Source organism: Chiloscyllium plagiosum, chromosome 5 (genome assembly GCF_004010195.1).
Source record: "Chiloscyllium plagiosum isolate BGI_BamShark_2017 chromosome 5, ASM401019v2, whole genome shotgun sequence".
Taxonomy (NCBI): Eukaryota; Metazoa; Chordata; class Chondrichthyes; order Orectolobiformes; family Hemiscylliidae; genus Chiloscyllium; species Chiloscyllium plagiosum.
The window spans coordinates 2,658,486-2,675,640 of NC_057714.1; the positions used below are offsets into that span (position 1 = coordinate 2,658,486).

Sequence of the window (17,155 nt, forward strand, 5' to 3'; positions counted from 1 at the left end):
AATAACATTAGCAAATTTGCTGGTGATACAAAGCTGGGTGGCAGGGTGAAATGTGAGGAGGATGTTAGGAGATTACAGGGTGACCTGGACAGGTTAGGTGAGTGGTCAGATGCATGGCAGATGCAGTTTAATGTGGATAAATGTATGGTTATCCACTTTGGTGGCAAGAACAGGAAGGCAGATTACTACCTCAATGGAATCAATTTAGGTAAAGGGGCAGTACAAAGAGATCTGGGTGTTCTTGTACACCAGTCAATGAAGGTAAGCATGCAGGCACAGCAGGTAGTGAAGAAGGCTAATAGCATGCTGGCCTTCATAACAAGAGGGATTGAGTATAGAAGCAAAGAGGTTCTTCTGCAAATGTACAGGGCCCTGGTGAGACCACACCTGGAGTACTGTGTGCAGTTCTGGTCTCCAAATTTGAGGAAAGACATTCTGGCTATTGAGGGAGTGCGGGGAAGGTCATGAGGTCAATTCCTGGAATGGCGGGACTACCTTACGCTGAAAGACTGAAGCAACTGGGCTTGTATACCCTAGAGTTTAGAAGACTGAGAGGGGATCTGATTGAGACATATAAGATTATTAAAGGATTGGACACTCTGGGGGCAGGAAACATGTTTCAGCTGATGGGTGAGTGCTGATGGGTGAGGACACAGCTTAAAAATACGGGGTAGACCATTTAGGACAGAGATGAGGAGAAACTTCTTCACCCAGAGAGTGGTGGCTGTGTGGAATGCTCTGCCCCAGAGGGCAATGGAGGCCCAGTCTCTGGATTCATTTAAGAAAGAGTTAGATAGAGCTCGCAAGGATAGTGGAATCAAGGTTTATGGAGATAAGGCAGGAACAGGATACTGATTAAGGATGATCAGCCATGATCATATTGAATGGTGGGAAGGCTCAACGGGCAAAATGGCCTACTCCTGCACCTATTGTCTATTATCTACAAAATTTGGAAAAAGATTACCATTAGACATGAGATGACATGCTAAGGAGTCAAACTTTATGTTAATTCCTCATGGACTGTAATTTGTAATCTTTCTGAGTAATTGCTATCTAACATGAAGTCAATGATCCCAAACTGCTGTGAACAAAAGAAAAGCACAATAACAAAGATGTTGAAAGTGATCGTCATTCAAATCTATTAAATGGAATACTGCAAAGACTATCAAACCCACAAAGGGGTCTATCAAGGTAACAATGCATAAATAGTTAGGACTTACATGGTTTCCTTTCATAAAATCAACCAGGAGATCCCTCAGATATAGGGAGATGCAACGTATTCATTACTTTGTGTCATTACCTTTCAGATTGATAAGTTGATTCATGTCCATGACAGACCTAAACTGTATGATGAAATCAAGGATAAGTTCAGTTTGTTACTCTGGTCTCTCTGTACTGGCATGTCAACACCATGGGCTGCCAGAATTGTGATCGGTTGAGGAAAATAAGTTACCAAAATATTTTCTTGTGTATATGAAATATTATGAAGGTACGAAAAGGACTGCAAGTTGTCTATACTAGAATAATTGGGAATGATTTTAAATGCTTGGTGCTACAAGAATCCTGTGCTTGTCTTGGAGTGACAGCAAACATTATCTATTGATTGTTATGGCCAATGGGAAGTAATTATTTGACCACTCAATCAGGAAACAAGAGCCTTGACCTATTCGCTATTTGTGTGTATGTTTATCTGTTTCAATTTTCAAGTTTTAACTTATCACAAATATTTTGGTTGTATAGTACAAAAGAATTTTGTTATAAAATGTCATGAAAATTTTCATCCAACTAGATGTCCAAATGTTGCAGTAGAGTTTATTGTGCAATTATAGGAAATGAATTTTGATTTCCTATTTATCCTACAATGAACAAATTTGAACAACTTTATCTTAACACCCCTTTCCCAAGAACTAGCAATACAAGCATTGTTTTTATTTGTGGGCTCGCTCTCACAAACACACTTTAGCTGTGAACTAAGAACATAGTGGAGAAATGTACAGCACTACTAGTGTTTTCCACTGATTCTTTTTAAACATTTATTTAGATTTGTATTTTTATTAAAACTGAAGCAGCTATTCATTTAAATATTGTGGCTACAAAAACATGTTAGGGACTAGAATTCTGTCCAAAGTCTGTCCACTATCTATAGAACAGAGGATAGGTGTGTGATTGAACACTGAAACAAAAACAGAAATTGCTGGAGAATCTCAGTAGGTCTGGCAGTATCGATGGAGTGAAAGCAGAGTTTACATTCTTCAGTTCTGGACTGGAAACATTAACTCTGCTTTTCTCCACAGGGGCTGCCAAACCTACAGAATCTCTCCAATAATTTCTGTTTTTGTTTCAGATTTTCAGCAGTTGTAGTTCTTTGCTTTACTTTAGTGTGATGGAATACTTTCCACTTAGGGACGAGCATGACTCCAACAATTCTCAAGCAGCTCACTGTCATCCAGGACACAGGAACCCACTTGATCAGCACCCCAATGTCCACCTTAAACATTTATTCTCTCTATGACTGGTACATAGTGGCAGCAGTCTGTACCATCTACTGGATGATTTGGAGCAGCTCACCAAGTTTCCTTTTGACAGCCCTTTTGACAGCATTTTTCATATCTGCTATCACATAGAAAAAATACCAACTGTAAAATTCTTCTCCAAGCCACACACCAACCTGACTTTGAACTCTACCACTATTCATTCATTGATGATCAGGATAGAAATCCTAGCCAAAGTTTATTCATGAGTTGCTGCTCATAAAACCAAAGGGAAATGCCTGGCCATTGGACTGTACATGTTGCCATCAAGCATTTCCTGCTATTATCAGGACTTTCAGCTTTTTGTAAAAGCCCTGTTTTTTTGTGTTCAAAATCAGTGCAGGATATCAGCAATGTCTTGCAGTTACATAAAGGAGATAAGTTAGGTTCTCTATTCCAGGAGAAATAACTACATTTCATTGCCTTTTGCTAGAGATTAGCAGGAAGTGCCAGTAAATGTCTTTGCTGGGATTTCAGACATCCCCACGATGCAGGATTTCATTGACTGCAGACACTTCACCTTGTTGATATGTGACCATAGACAGTACATCTTGCAGGCCAAAATTCAGTGTCCTGGCAGTGATCCTTGAGCTGAGATGACTGACCTCCAACAAGCACAACTATCTTCCTCTGTTGTCTATATGATTCCAAACAGCAGAGAGTTTTCCCTCTAATTCTCATTGACTATAGTTTGGTGAGAGACTCTGATGCCACACTCGGTCAAATATGACCTTGATGTCAAGGGCAACCACTCTCATCTCCCTTCTGAAGCCATGCTATTTTGGCAAAGTTTAAACTAAGGCTGTATTGAGGTAAGAAGCCAAGTGGCCCTGGCAGAACCCAAAGTGAGCAACTTCAATTCCTCAATCATCAGTAGTTTCACACTACTTACCTTGCCAATGATCATCACATTGTCCTCTTGGCCACAATGCAAAAATAAAAAGCCAGCCCAAAGTAAGCATTGTAAAGAAAATTTATAAACAATATCATGCCATGCTTCATAAATCAATCAACCTTGTACACTTTCGTGTTGTTTGCCTTCCATGTATCTTTGCTTATCCTTTATGTTCTTATGCAGTGTTATTCCAATAGAAGCACCACAGCTGGTAGAAGGCTGCTGACTTTCAATGGAGGGTCTCAGACCATAAGCAGCTCTGGAAGATTTTCACTCAGACTTCACTGTCACAGCATGGGCAGCTGCTGTCAGGACTGGCTGACTGAAAGGTCACAAGGAGATTGGTGGAGTAGTAAAGACGGGGAGATAAGTTATGTTATCATGGCAGAGAACAGCAAGTTTGAATTTGCACTAATACTGGGGCTTTGCTTCAGCAATCCTTCTGATCTGTTGGGGGAAGACTGCTGGATTGCTGCAGTACTTTGAATGCCCTTTGAATGCTTGGCTTGTTACTTTATGGCTATGTATGTCAATTTGCAGGGCTTTGGTGCGAACCTTCGCTACAGCCTTCAGAGATGGAAGTTGTCTGGAAGCTGAGATATTAGTCTTTAGAAGTTGGATTATGTTTACGTTATACATGTACTGATGGGGTTAGGTCCAACTTCCACATTAGAATAGATGGGCTTCAATGTCTGTGCAAGGTCGTATGCCAAACTGAAGGTGCATCCTCACTTGCCGTTGAATGCAGGCTATCTGGTACATCTGCAATGGGCCAAGCATTTTTGTACACAGGAATTAGAGGGGTACACTATATTCTTTTTGAGATATACTTCTCCACTTCTCATAATAAATAATTTTAACCAGATTGGTGGTATGGCCAATTATATATAGGTGTCAGACGGTGTCAGCTTCAGTATTAAGCACTATTCAGCCAGGTTTCTTAAGTAAATAGTAAACAACTGTTTATTTACTTTTATTACCAAAGAAATTGAAATAAAGATGTAAAGATTATTGGCAGTTTACAACATACAAGTATGAAAATGTACCATTTGTTTAAAAAAAACTAACACATCCACACCTAACTCACAAGTTTTAACTTGAGTACTTTGATCAACTAATAGTTAAACTCAGGTCGACAGGGTGGTTAAGAAAGCGTTTAATTCGCTTGCCTTCATTGCTAAGACCATTGAGTATAGGAGTTGGGATGTCATGTTTAGGTTGCATAGAACATTCGTGAAGTCACCTTCGGAGTACTGTGTACAGTTCTGGTCGCCCTTTTTCAGGAAGGATATTGTTAAATTGGAGAGGGTTCAAAAAAGATTTACTAAGAAGTTGCCAGGACTGGAGGGTTTGAGTTATAAGGAGGGGCTGGATAGGCTGGGACTATTTTTTTCACTGGAGCGTAGGAGGTTGAGAGGTGACCTTAGAGGTTTATAAAATCATGAGGGTTATAGATAAGATGAATAGCAAAGGTCTTTTTCCTAGTTTGGGGGAGTTCAAAACTAGGGAGCATATTTTTTAAGGTGAGAGGAGAAAGATTTAAAAGGGACATGAGAGGCAACTTTTTCACTCAGAGGGTGGCTCGTATTTAGAATGAACTGCCAGAGGAAATGGTAGATGCAGGTTCAGTTATGACATTTAAAAGACATTTAAACAGGTACATGAATAGGAAAGGTTTAGAGGGATATGGACCAAACACAGGTAAGTGGGACTAGTTTAGTTTGAAAAATTTGGTCAGCATGAATAAGACCAAAGGGTCTGTTTCCATGCTGTCTGCCTCTATGACTCCTGAAAAAGGGATAAGTCACTGATTGTTCCAAATAGTGCTCTTATTCTGTGGAGGTTATTCTGCACTCATGATCTGTTGGCACTGAGGTGTCTTCCTGGTACTGTTGTAGCTTATTATAGAGATTTCAGCAAATTCTCCCTAGCAATCATCCCAACATGTGAAGATATCTTCTGGTGGGATTACGCTTCACACACTCTGCTAATAGGTGTTACAAAGAATATTAGAGGGACAATGATCTGTTACTGTTCAGGCAAAACAACTCTCTCTCTAAGTTTAAGCCTGCAATAGCCTTATTCCACCCATTCGTGGGCTATGTGACCTCTGCCTGAAAATCCTTCAGACTGTATGACTCCATCCAAGCTCCCTTGTCCTCGAAGTTCCAACATTGCTGTTGTTGCAGCCGATGCTTTTTCCTGAGCAAGGCATCATTTATTTAAAAATTCAAGATATATTTCTATGGGTCCATAAATAATTTTTATAAAAATTTGGATCACATCTCTTCATAACAGCACCTGTTAGCATTTTTTCATAGCTTGGCCCACTGTAGTCATCATCTGAATCCTCTGTAAAAGAACTTTTGTGCCACTTCATTCTCTGTGGGCTAGCATCAAAGTTATCTTTTCTCTGTTGGCTGCACTGTTTTTATGGAGGAAATGAGGACTGCAGATGCAGGAGATCAGAGTCGAACAGTGTAGTTCTGGAAAAGCACAGCCGGTCAGGCAGTATCTGAGAAGCAGGAGAGCCAACTTTTCAAGCACCCCCTCATTCCGGATGAAGAGCTTATGCTTGAAACATCTACCCTCCTGCTCCATGGATGCTGCCTGCACCATTTTTATGCTTGGCACCTGACCATGTTCCTAAGACCTTAATGTTTAGGAGCAGAATGAAGCCATTCAGCCCATAGTGTCTCCTTGGCCATTCGATCATGGCTGATATGTTTCTCAACCTCATTCTCCTGCCTTCTTACTGTAATGCTTGATCCCCATATTAATCAAGAATCTGTTTATCTCTGTCTTAATGACTCAATGACTTGGCCTCACAGCCCTCTGCTGCAATGATTTTCACAGATTCACCACCCTCCTGCTGAAGAAATTCCTCCTCATCTCAATTCTAAAGAGTCATCCCTTCCTTCTGAGGCTGGACTCTCCTACTAATGGAAACATCTTCTCCATTTCTATTCTATCTAAGTTTTCAGTATTCTGTAAGTTTCAATGGTGTGTCTTCAACATTGCTCTCTTCTCTACCTTCCGCTAATACTGGTCACAATCACTGTAATAGTCATTTGATCATGGTCCAAGTTTGGTCTGAGGTCTGAGTACCACCTCTTTACTTGAGTGCAGACTGAAGTGAAAGTGACTTCCCTTGATAGCAAGGCTGCATTTGACCAACAATGACATCAAGGAACCCCAGCAAAACTGGAATCAATGGGAATTGGAGGAGAAGTCTCTGCTGATTGGAATCATACCAGACGCAAAGATGGTTATGGTTGTTGGAAGTCATTCATCTCAACTCCAAGATATTTCATAGAATCCCTACAATGTGGAAACAAGCCATTTGACTCAACAAGTCCACACCGACCCTCTGAAGAGTATCCCACTCAGACCCATTCCCATAACCCTATTACTCTACATTTCCCCTGACTAATGCACTTAGCCGACACATCCCTGAAATGTATGGGGAATTTGTGCCAGGGTTGGAGTATTTGAGCCACAGGGAGAGGCTGAATAGGCTAAGACTGTTTTCCCTAGAGTATTGGAGGCTGAGGGGTGACTTTATAGACATTTATAAAATCATGAGGAGCATGGATAGAGTAAATAGACAAAATCTTTTCCCTAAGGTGGGGGAGTCCAGAACTAGAGGGCACAGGTTTTGGGTGAGAGGGAAAGGATATAAAAGAGACCTAAGGGGCAACGTTTTCCTACAGAGGATGGTCCGTGTATGGAATGAGCTGCCAGAGGAAGTGGTGGAGGCTGGTACAATTACAAATCTGGATGGGTATATGAATAGGAAGGGTTTAGAGGGACATGGGCCAAGTGCTGGCAAATGGGATACATTAGGTCGGGATATCTGGTCGGCATGGACGAGTTGGATCGAAAGGTCTGTTTCCATGCTGTACCTCTCTATGACTCAAATTCACCTAACTTGCATATCTTTGGACTGTGGGAGGAAACCCACGCAGACACAAGAAGAATGCGCAAACTCCACACAGTCACCTGAGGCTGGAATCGAATCTGGGTCCCTGGCACCGTGAGGCAGCACTTTGCCACCATGCCTGCAGGAGTTCCTCAGCGTAGTGTCCTAGATCCAACCATCTTTAGCTGTTTTAGCAATAACTTTCCCTCCATACGGTCAGAAGTGTGAATGTTTATTAATCATTGCACAATGTTCAGTGGCAGCTGCAACTGCTCACCATGTCCATATCCAAATGCAGCAAGACCAGGACAGTGTCCTGGTTTGGGCTGACAAGTGGCAAGTAACATTTGCATCATTACAAATGCCAGGCAATGATGAATCTAATCATTGACATTCAGTGAGAGTCTCCACTGATTAAAAATTGACCATAAATACTATGGCCATAACAGTGAATCAGAGACTAGGAATCTTAAATTTACTAACTCACCTCCTGACTCCCAAACACTATCCACCACCTACAGGACACAAGTCAGGAGTATGATGGAATACTCCCAAATTGTCTGAATAAGTGTATCTCCAACAACACCTAAGAAGCTTGACACCGTCCAGGACAAAGCAGCCAGTTGGATTAGCACTACATCCAAAGACATTTATTCCCACCACCATTGATGCTCAGTCACAACATTGTGCACCATCTACAAGATGTGCTGCAGAAATTTGCAAATGCTCCTTAGATAGGACCTTCCAAACCCACTACCATCTAGAGGCACAAGGACACCAGATATCTGGGGACACCACCTCCTGCAAGTTCCTCTCCAAGCTACTCATTATCCAGACTAGGAAATATATCGATGTCTCTTCGGTGCTGCTGAGTCAGAATCATGGAACATCCTCCCTAATGGCATTACAGGTGTACCTACACCTACACCTACACTATAGCAGCTCAAGAAGGCAGCTCACTCCCGTCTCCTCAAAAACAAATTAGATGGGCAATAAATGCAGACCCAGCCAGTGAAGCCCATATCCCATGAACAAATCAGAACAAAAATGAGTAAGATGCCCACAAGTAGACAGGTCTCAAATCCCAGCCCTTGATATTTTACTTTTCAACACTATAGCTTCCAGCTCTGTATCTTTGATGCTTTAGAAAATGAAAAATTATTTATTTCCCTGTTTAATGTATAAGTCCTGATAGAGAATAATTAGAATAGGCTTCTCATGTAAACTGGCAGCTGTGTTACAAGTGGGAGCCAAACAGCAATATTTCTTATTGAACATTGTTTACATGCTTTCCTCTAGTTTTAAAAATGTTTTATATTTTGTGGACACTGCACAGCTCAGATACTAACTTTGTTAAAGATTATTTAATAAGACAGTGATCAACATACTGGAAAAATACAAACACTGTCAAATCACTCAATTAATCTTGGAATTTCTTTTTAAAACAAATCAAAATTTAAACGTAAATACTCTCTTGGATTATTCATTTCAATGTATCACTAACTCTGTTATTGTCTTTAGACACAATGATCTTCAAAAATCATCAGAAATGATTTTGTTAATAAATTAATATGAAAAGATGATAGCCCATTAACTTGCTTCAGGGAAGCTTGTGAAGTTAATTTTATTGAATTTGTTGTGAAATGTTCTACTATAGACACATCAAGAAGTGGTTCATGCTATCTCTACCCTGGTAAATATGCAAAATGAAAGCTTCAAATATCCTTATCACATACACTTGACAATGATATTATGTTAATTTTGTTCTGGTATCCCTTTTTCAATTGTTTCATCACATATCAAGGAGGAAGTTATATTAACTCATTTCCTTCTTCATAGAATTGGTAAATATTTTTGCAACATTTTAGCACTTATACATTACTAATTAAAATACAACTTAATTGCCCTCATGCTGTAAGTAAACTAAATTCACTGGGGCAGAATTTGTTCAGTGGCAACTGAGACTGCCAAGGGGTGGCACGGTGGCTCAGTGGTTAGCACTGCTGCCTCACAGTGCCAGGTACCCAGGTTCGATTCCCACCTTGGGCGACTGTCTGTGTGGAGTTTGCATATTCTCCCAATGTCTGCGTGGGTTTCCTCTGGGTGCTCTGGTTTCCTCCCACAATCCAAAGATGTGCAGGTTAGGGGAATTGGCTATGCGAAATTGCCCATAGTGTTATGGTGCCTTCATCAGTGGTAAATATAGGGTAGGGGAATGGGTCTGGATGGGTTATTCTTTAGAGGGTCTGTGTGGACTTGTAGGGCAAAAGGGCCTGTTTCCACACTGTAGGGATTCTATGAAAACTCACTGTATCACCTGACAATAAACACATTAAGAACTGGCAGGCCAAGTATAGGCACGTTTCTCTTTGAGGGTGCTTATAGTGCAGTGGTAATGTCCTTCCCTCTGATCCAGGAGGCTCAGGGTCAATCTGAACAGGTTGATTAGAAAATATCTAAGAAAGACCTCAACACTAGTGTCCTGGGCTGTCACAGGCTGCTGGCCACCCACATGTTGGCAGCTTCTGAGTCTGGTCAAAACCCATTCCTTGGGGCACCAGCAGTGAGAAGGTAAGCCCTTTTTATATCCTTCTCCAATGCTGGAGGTGTAGAGACAAGGTGTTAAGGAGGGGGTCAAAAGCCCCCTATTTGGCGCAATTGGAAGTCCCCCTCCATCCTGGCAACCAGGTCATCTTGGCTCCAAAGTTGCGAAACTAACCACTTTTCCCAACCTCCAGGTAAGCAGGTGATCAGGCCAGTTGCGGGTTCAAGTCTGTAAATCGACTTTAATTGACCACTTGAGGATCTTTATTACTGACAGGTCAACAAAGTCACGCATGACAGTTCTCGTCTAGAATTTAATTAATCAGGTGGTGAGAAAGGGCTGAATTTCTCTCAAGGGCCAACTCACCCGATTATTTCCCCTTCTCATCACCCCACTCACCATCTCACTAATGAAATCATGGATGAAGAATGGTACAACAAACCAAATTCATTAAAATACCAACAATACAATTTCATATTGTACAATATATTGTAATCAATCAAAAAATGAAACAGCAAGTCATTTTTTTCTGCTTCCGTTTACTTGGTGTACATTGTAATCAGCTACACTATTTCCACAGTTTAAACAATGATAATGTACAAAGCATTACTTTAACCTTTGATATACTGGATTTAAAATCATAGCCATGGAGGTAAATAATGATTTAATGTTGGCAAAAGTTTATTTTTCACTACTAAATATATAAACAGCTATTATTTGTTGGCAGCTGAATTGGATAGTCCCTGAAATAGACAAAGGGATCAAAAAGGATGCTAAATGTAAACATTGGGCCTTCAATAAGTGTGAACTTAGTGAACTCAAAGAAGGAGGTGCAGAAAAGGAAGGAGGTGCTTTTCTTGCCTCAAATACTAATTGTGGTTCATGTTATATGTAAATATTTTATTTAATTTATCCATAACTTAAACTACATGTAATAATTGGTCTAATAAATAATATCAGTATTACTGTAAAAAGTCATATTGTACTTTTGTCTAAACATATTATCTTGCACTCATCAAGATAATTCACATGAAATGCCAAGGAAAATAAAAGAAAGGGGATTGATTGGTTGACAAGTAAACCCTGATTGAGGTGTTCCCTGGAGAATGCATCAGTTAATAATGACTGATAGCTAACTACCAAGTTTTGTTTAAATCTTGAACAAGACAGGTGGACTCTCATTGGTCAAGGCATGGCCCAAGAAATTAATAAAAGAATAGCCATCACTTGATGCATTAAAATATGTGCATTGTAAATACACTTTCTTTCCATCCACTAAAAGCACTGTGTATTAATATATGCAGCTTCAATTTCACATAAATGTGCCATGCTATGAGTCCAATTCACAATCTTAAATTAGTTGTGTGAAGCATTCCCTTCGCGACTCCCTTGTCAGGTCCACGGCCCCCGCCACCCACCCTCCTCTCCTGGCACCTCCCCCTGCCACACAGGAATTGCAAAACCTGCGCCCACACCTCCCCCCTCACCTCCATCCAAGGCCCCAAACGAACCTTCCACATCCATCAGAGCTTTACCTGCACTTCCAAACATGTCATTCACTGTATCCATTGCTCCCGATGTGAACTCCTCTATATTGGGGAGACAAGACGCCTACTTGCAGAGCGCTTCAGAGAACATCTGCGGGATACCCACACCAACCAACCCCACCGGCCCATGGCCAAACACTTTAACTTCCCCTCCCACTCTGCCTAGGATATGCAGGTCCTAGATTTCCTCTATCACCATTCCCTAACCACCCGACGCCTGGAGGTAGAATGCCTCATCTTCCACCTCGGGACCCTACAACCCCACAGCATCAATGTGGATTTCACCAGTTTCCTCATTTCCCTTCCCCCACCTTATGCCAGTTCCAACTTTCCAACTCAGCCCCTCCCATTTATCTCACCAATCCCTCGACTCACAGCCTCATTCCTAATGAAGGGCTTTAGCCCGAAACGTTGATTCTCCTGCTACCTGACCTGTGTCCTTTTTCAGCACCACACTCTTGACTCTAATCTCCAGCATCTGCAGTCCTCACTTTCGCCTGAAGAATTATGCTGACCATCAGGATTGCAGAGCAAGTGTTTTCCAATTAAAAATCACATGTAATGTTGAACACTATGTTACGAGTTTTGTAAGCAGTATAATTCAATATGGCCAGTACTTCGTGCAAACAGCAGGAGTGATATGCAATTAGGTATGATCTGCAGTTTTACATACCTGGCATTATACCAGCCCTCAAATTCATATGCCTCATTACTCATTTGTGTCATAGACAGAATGTATTTTTAACTTAATGACAGGATCTCATTAGTGGCTAACACTACTTGCCACTGCATTGTAGCAGCATGAAACCATTAGCTTCATCTGTTGCACAAACTTTTGAGATGCCTTACAGGGTAATCTGAGGGTGACTGGGCACCTCTCAGGACCAATCATGATGGCCTTAGGTCTGTTGATGAACTTGCACAATGTGCCATGCTATATATCTCTATGACTCTAACACCAACAGGATGGTATAGTTGAGCCCTATTTCAGCAACAAACTTGCACAGCAAACAAATGCTTAACAAATATTTTCTTAACACAGTATGTAAACAGTCCAACCAGGAAAGGGGTTATACTGGACCTGGTTTTGGGACATGAGCCCGGCCAGGTGAGTGAACTTTCAGTGGGGGGGGAGCATTTTGGGAGTAGTGACCCTATTATTGTGAGTTTTAAGATACTCATGGATAGGGATCACAGAAGTCCTCAGGTGAAGGTATTAAACAAGGGGAAGGCGAACGACAACTACATTAGGCAGGGACTGGAGGATTTTGATTGAGGCGGCTGTTTGAGGATAAATCCATATCAGACATGTGGGAGTAATAGAAGTGACAGTTGATAAGAGTTCAGGAATGGCATACTCTTGTGAAAATGAAGGATACATATGGCAAGTTACATGAACCTTGGTCAAAAAGGAAAAGGAAGTTTACGTAAGTTTTAGGAGGATGGGAACTGATGAAGCCCTTGAAGTATATAAGGTGTGTTGGAAAGAACTTAAGCAAGGAATTAGAAGGACTAAAAGGGGTCATGAAAAGTTGTTAGCAAACAGGATTAAGGAGAATGCCAAGGCTTTTTATACATACATAAAAAGCAAGAAGATAGCAAGGAAAAGGATTGGCACGCTCAAGGACAAAGGAGGGAATCTATGTATGGAGCAAGAAAAGATAAGTGAGGCCCTAAACCAATACTTATGTCAGTATTCACCAAAGACAAGGAATTGGTGGAGGATGATCTCACCTAAGGGAATGTTGAATTTCCAGGCCAAATTGCTATTGCAAAGGAAGAGATGTTGTGCATCTTAAAACATATCAGGGTAGATAAGTCCACGGGTCCTGATGGAATCTATTCCAGAATATTGAGTGGGGCAAAGAACAAATCACTGAAGCATTGACAGACGTTTTTGTATCCTCATGGGCCAAAGGTGAGGTCCCAGAGGACTGGGCAATAGACAATATTGGTAAAAACAATGACTGCAGATGCTGGAAACCAGATTCTGGATTAGTGGTGCTGGAAGAGCACAGCAGTTCAGGCAGCATCCAAGGAGCTTCGACAATATTGACCCATTGTTTAAGAAGAGTAGCAGGAATAATCCATGAAATGACAGGCCTGTGAAACTTATGCTGGTAGTTGTGAAATTATTGGAAAATATTCTCAGGGACAAGATCTTTACGCATTTAGAAGTAAGTGGACTTATTAGTGATAGACAGCATGGTTTGTGCAGGGGGAGGTCATGCCTCACTAACTTGATCAAGTTTTTTGAGGAGGCAACCAAGATGATGATGGAAAAGTGATTGATGTTGTCTCCATGGATTCAGTAAAGCATTTGACAAGGTCCCTCATGGCAGACTGGTACAAAAGATGAAGTCACATGGTAACAGGGGTGAGCTGGCAAAATGGATACAGAACTGGCTTAATCATAGCAGGCAGAAGGTAGCGTGGAAGGATGCTTTTCAGAATGGAGGGTTGTGACTAGCAGTGTTCTACAGGGATCAGTGCGGGGACCTCTGCAGTTCATGGTTTATATAAATGATTTTGAGGAAAATGTAGCTGGTCTAATTAGTAAGTTTACAGATGATACAGAGATTGGTGGAGTTGCACATAGTGAGGAGGCTTGTCAGAGGATTAGCAAGATATAGGTCATTTAGAGACATGGGCAGAAGAAAGCAGATGGAGTTCAATCTGGATAAATGTGAGGTGATGGATTTTGGAAGGTCAAGTACAGGTGGAAATTATACAATGAATGGCAGGGCTCTTAGGAGTATTGTTATGCAGAAGGATCTAGGTGTGCATCTCCACAGATCACTGAAGGTGGCAGCATAGGCAGATACGGTAGTAAAAAAGGCCTATGGCACACTTGCCTTCATTGGAAGGGGCATTCAGTGTAAGAATAGACTCAATAGCAGCATTCAAGAAGGACCTGGATGAATACATGAAGAGGAAGGGAATAGAGGGATACGGATTCTGTAAGTAAAGACAATTTTAGTATGGAAGGATAAAACATGTTGGTGCAGGCTTAGAGGACTGAAGGACCTGTTCCTGTGCTGTATTGTTATTTGTTCTAAATGCATTTTGCCTTATTTATAAAGTTATCAGGTCAATATTAGCTGTGGGAATCCACCCAAAAAGAAACTGCTAACCGATTTCTCAAACACGCCTGATGCTGAAACAGGATCATTGGTTCTGAAAAGTGCCCAGTCCACCTCAGATTACGCTGAAACCTTGTCGTAACAATTTGAGGAACAGGTATAGCAAGCTGTTTTAGGTTGCTTTTGTGTGGTAGCATTACAAGTGGTGTTCACCATGAACAGTATATTGCCGTCAAGCCAATAAAAGTTTGGCCTGTCACACAATGAGTAACGTAGCATGTAAATTTCAGTGCCAGTACGATGCAATGTAGCCTTACCGGTTTGAAATGGTGAAATAATTGCAGGCCACAATCCACCCCCTTGCCTGTACCACTGAAAGTTGCTAACAATGGAAAGTGGAACAAAAAACCTGTAATTGTGTCCAAACACCATAAAGCCTGTCAATATGATTTAGCCCCACGCAGAGATGGGGGCTCTCTGTTTCCATCTCTACAAGTACTGTCGTATCTATTGTGTATTTCCAGCTTTCAGTTTTATTTCAGATTTCCAGCATCTGAGGTACTTTACTTTTGTGTTTCATGAGAAATCTGGCTTAGCTGCACTCATTGTTTCCATTACCTACAAGTATTTCTCCCTCTGTAACTTCCAAATTTAGTAACCAGGAAGTGATTCAGTAGCTAGTTACCTCCACAAGATTGTTCGAGAGATAATGCCATGTTTCTAAAGTAATCGTTTCCCTGGATTAGGTATATTTGAGTAAGACATTATTAAACTCCCATCTTTAGTTTCTCCTGACATAAATTGGGAACAGTTGGTTGTTAGTGGCATATCCTCTGGAATTATAATTTACTATTGTTGACCATATTAACAGACACATATACTTTTGTGTTCTAGTTGCAAAATTGTCTCTGCTTATTTATACATCATGACAGACAAAACAACATCACATAGTTGAAATGCAGAGTACTGCAGTTGCTTAAAACAGACTGTGCTTCTAATCTTTCCTGTTCTGATTAAAGGTTGCAATCCTGAATGTTAACTTGGTTTCTCTCCACAAGCGTTGCCATAACCTGCTGGATAATTCCAAAATGTTTTTGATTTTGTTGAACATTTCTTAGTTTCTCTGTGTTCACTTTTGGATCTCTTTAAGACAGCTTGCCTTCTTGTCCTAAACATGTCCAGCATCTCCCTGTTCATCTCTGTCACCAGATATGTATCAGAACTGACTGAAGTAGACTGAAGTATTATTGTGGAATATGGAGCTAGTTCAACAATTTTTGAAATAAGCTTCTCTAAAGATACCTATGTATTGCAGAAACTGCCCCGAGGCCTGTTTTCATTATTTGGTTTATGGCTAACTAGAACTCTGCACCAATGTAGATACATGCCTGGATAGAGCTCCCTCCTAACAGCTAAATATATTTATATGTGTACAGAGAAAGGAAGAGATATTCCCACCAAATAAATACAGACTTTGTGCAAGGCATTGTAAATATTGCAAAGTAGCAGTAAAGCACTTTTTGATTATAGTCACTGTTGCAAAATAGGGATACACAATAGTTAATTTGGGCACAGTAAGTTCCCTTGGAAAAAAATGAGGTAAATGACCCGATAATGTGTTGTATGGATGAAGACATTAACAAAATTTTCTGTGGCTCTTATTTTTAAAGCAAATATATTTGAAAAGTTTGGTGAATGGAGCACATTTCTCTGAATACTTTCCATACTCTGTGTAAAACCGTGATAGATTCACATGTCACACAGTCACATACCTTAACAGTTCCAGTCAGTTTTATTTTACTTTGTTTAGGAGTCATGTGTGTTATGTCTGGATTTATACTGCAAGTTTATCATTGGTGTAAAGTGAAATTATTTCACAATGGCATTAATCATAAAGGCTACTCAACAGTGAATTGCCAAAAGATTTTAATGCATCCATTATTGTACTAGATTGTGAGTCTGTCCAGGCTTTCATTAACTTATTTTCATTCAAGTAATACAATATGCTTGCATTTAGATAGTGTCATTTAAAGAAAACTTCAAAAGAAATTCTATGGTGCAGTGGTTAACATCATTCTTCCAGCCTTTGGATGTGAATCTGAATGCAGTCTATACTGATGAGAAAATGATTCTGGATTAGTGGTGCTGGAAGAGCACAGCAGTTCAGGCAGCATCCAAGGAGCTTTGAAATCGACGTTTTGGGCAAAAGATGAAGGGCTTTTGCCCGAAGCGTCGATTTCGAAGCTCCTTGGATGCTGCCTGAACTGCTGTGCTCTTCCAGCACCACTAATCCAGAATCTGGTTTCCAGCATCTGCAGTTATTGTTTTTACCACCTTGATGAGAAAATGATCCTCTCTGCTGGCTGGAACAATCAAAATAAGTTTGTGCAGTTTTTACCCAATTCTCTTGGATTCAGGCTGATACATGAAATATTTTTACATTATCATTATTTATGCTCTCATTCATAGAGTCATAGAGATGTACAGCATGGAGACAGACCCTTCGGTCCAACCCGTCCATGCCAACCAGATATCCCAACCCAATCTAGTCCTACCTGCCAGCACCTGGCCCATATCCCTCCAAACTCTTCCTATTCATATACCCATCCAAATGCCTCTTAATGTTGCAATT

General features: G+C 40.8%; 1 long non-coding RNA gene across 1 annotated transcript in view; it reads left to right on the forward strand.

The window, feature by feature from the left end:
- The window catches only part of LOC122549667, a 94,606-nt gene that overhangs the window by 395 nt on the left and 77,056 nt on the right, over nt 1–17,155 (forward strand). The gene's annotated exons all lie outside the window — the stretch shown is intronic.